At 30.7% G+C, this 3259-nt stretch overlaps 1 long non-coding RNA gene across 1 annotated transcript; it reads right to left on the bottom strand.

Moving 5' to 3' along the window:
- Nucleotides 1-741: 741 nt before the first annotated feature.
- Nucleotides 742-1752, bottom strand: LOC112420728 (uncharacterized). The gene is made up of 2 exons (XR_003010802.2): nucleotides 1358-1752; nucleotides 742-1092 (listed from the first exon to the last, which is right to left on the bottom strand). It is a non-coding gene; the product is annotated as an uncharacterized lncRNA (long non-coding RNA).
- Between the last annotated feature and the right edge of the window lie 1507 nt (nucleotides 1753-3259).

Below are 3259 nucleotides of genomic sequence, written 5' to 3'. Positions count from 1 at the left end.
TCGTTGTGTACTCTCCTACCATCCATCTTTCTGAGCAAATTCTCTCTCTTACTTTTTCTCTCCCTCCTTGTCCTCTTTTGATTTTAACTTTTCATTTCTGTGCAACCGCATGAACTATAATTAATATTAATTTGTAAGAACTATACTTAATTTTGATTGGAAAATTTGTATATTCAAGACTATGAAATGAAGAGATGGAAAGTGAATTGTGGGATAGAAAGAATACCTTTAATTTTCACCTAGGAGTATTTGGTTTTATAGTTTTTTTACCATTCTTAAAGATGAGTAAAACACATATGATCATTCAAAATAATACGTATACCTTGGCTCTTCAAGATATGAATGAGAGTTTAAGTTATGAAATCTTACAAACAAAAATAATTGTTTGATGTAAAGATGTGAAATTATTTTAAGCCTAAATGATTCTGTCACGGCCTAATTTTAGGTCATGATCGGTGCACAAGCTAATACTAAATCAACATGAATTTAGCCTGACAAGATTAATACTCTATAAAATACACACTTTTATAAAACATAAATTGTTGGAGTTTTGTGGTATCATATATTTTCATGACATTCCAAAATGTTAATTAATTATTAAAATGATGTATACAAAAACTATATCCTCACCATTCAAGATATACATCTGCCACAAAGAATAAACTTTTGAATACAAATGAGAATCTCAAGTCATTCATACTCAGAACACTGAATCTAAAATACAACGGTTAAAATAACACCTTTTGAAAACAATAAGCTTGTCATATCTCATATCATTTATCTCATTTATGTTCACATAAACCACATTGTCTCTTCGTTGTGGTGAACGGTATCTACGAGCATATATAGCACGTGGGATGTATTATCGCTTCATTGCATCAGACGACGCCTATTTCAATTTGAATATACTACGAGTGCTTGACTCATAGGCTGCATTATCTCTTCGTTGTAGGGAATAGTAATCATATCAAATCACTACGAGCGTTTAATTCATAGGCTGCATTCTCTCTTCGTTGCAGCGAACGGTAATTATCTCTATTTTCACTATGAGCATATAACTCATAGACTGCATTATCTCTTCGTTGCAGCAAACTATTTTTTATCATAACAATCAAAATATCAAATCAACCATAATTCTCATAAATATATGATAAAGTCGTAACTGATTTTGAGAATCAACAAGTAATTTCAAACCTTTATGAATTTACTAATAATCGTGCAAAAGAAAAGATAGTACAGATTTGCCAAAATTCCCAATTCACAATTTATAAATCATATTTGTTACTGCTTTATTAAACTACCAGTACTTTTCCATATCCAAAATCATTCCTAAAACTATATGAGCTATAAACTTTACCTCAAAGAGTTCCAAGCGAATGAATGAGTTTAATTCCTTTCAACTAAAAGCACCAAGATTTGACCCTTTAGGGTTTGAATAACACACACAATTGAAAGATAAAACAAATTTTTAAGCTCACATATTCCCCATACTTCCATCTTGACCTTCTTTTAGTATTTCCTAAGCAATTCAAAAAATTTCCCACCTTTCTTCTCTCTCAACTCACGACAAAAGAAAAAGAGGAAGAGTGTTACTTATCTATCATGTTCTATGTAATTAGATGAAAGAATGTGTTAGTGTGATTTTGCTCATGACAATAAAATGGAGAATTTCTTGGCATGACTTTGAGGGAGAGGCCAAAAGTGAAAACTGAGGGAAAGAGAGTGAGCCGTCAAGTGTGAGGATGTTGTTGCTTGTTGTTCCTCTTCCCCCTTTCTATTTTATTGGACTATTGTTTTATAGCAGTATACAATATATAAATATTAAATATTAAAATATTCTAACTTCTCTTAAGTTAAGCTAAGCTAATATTTTGTTCACTAAAATATACTAAGAAAAAGCTCTATAACATAATTTCTTGTACTAATCTAATATTTAATTATATATACTAACTATTTGTTTAGTTATATTTGGCAAATTTGATATTTTTTTTTTAAAATTATTAGTTTTATAAGTTAGGTTAAATTTAAGATTTACTACTCTTAAATATGAAGTATTAACATAATTCGATTGGACTAAGACTGAACTTGACACTATGGAGATTGGGAAACAATATTAACATATCCATTTATGCTAGTTTTGGTGAATAAAACTCCACAAGAACTAGCCACAAGAGACACCGCAGATCCTTCCAGTAAAACTAGCATTATCAATTAGCACCATACTTTCTAATGGTTCAAAGAGACATTCTAATTCTTCAGCAAACAATGAGGTAGAAGTTAGGCCTCGACTCCTAATATTTGGATTTGAACTATTGTTTACCGGTGTTTTTGGAAAACCATAAGACTAGTTTTAAATTGTTACTTGAAAGATCGAACTAGAAATCCTAGGGCATGTTGTGCAATGATTTTCTAGAAAATGTATGAATGTTCATGAATTTTCTTACGAACAAGATGAAGAAAACTATTTTATGATGAAGATAATTGTCCTTTTACAGAAATCAATAATATGTTTGAAGACTAAAAGACTTGGAATTTTATAAGGAAAAGAACTTAAAGAAAGATAAATTGTATTGCATTAAGTAAAGATGGTTCAACAAATCACTGTTACATACATTCTTCACTCGTTTCTCTAAACGATGGTACTTTGAGTTTATAGAACTTTTGTTAATGATTTGTGACCCCTTTTTTCTATGAAAAACTACTGTATATTCATAAGAAAATAACTAACAAACTAACAGCTAAAAACTAAATCTTTTCGACAACTTTAGCTTGTTTTCCACGTGTCTGGAACTTTGATGTTGCCTCTTTAGCAAGGATTTGAAATTCTTTAAGTTGTAATCCAAACATCTGTCAAATTCCTTTGTTGTCGAAACCATGCTTCCTCCTTGGACTTTTTTTTTTTTTTTTGTAGTCTTGACCATCACATCTCTCTTTTAAAGGTATGATCCAAAAGCTTAACGATATGATCCAAAAGCTTGTTGATAAACTAGACGAAATAAATGATGTTGAAAGGAAGGATGAGGTCTATGACGAGATCCTACATATATACATGTGACTAACCACTCTGATCCTAAGGAAGTGAAAGCTTCATATACAAGGATCAAGGCTATGGTTGAGATGTGTCTTCGTGATTTCAATATAAATTGCAATATAACATCATATATTGTAATTTATATGGAAATCACGAAGACACGACTCAACCATAGCTTTGATCCTTGTATATGAAACTTTCACTTCCTTAGGATCAGAGTGGTTAGTT

Source organism: Medicago truncatula, chromosome 4 (genome assembly GCF_003473485.1).
Source record: "Medicago truncatula cultivar Jemalong A17 chromosome 4, MtrunA17r5.0-ANR, whole genome shotgun sequence".
Classification (NCBI taxonomy): Eukaryota; Viridiplantae; Streptophyta; class Magnoliopsida; order Fabales; family Fabaceae; genus Medicago; species Medicago truncatula.
This window is presented reverse-complemented; position numbering and strand designations above follow the sequence as displayed.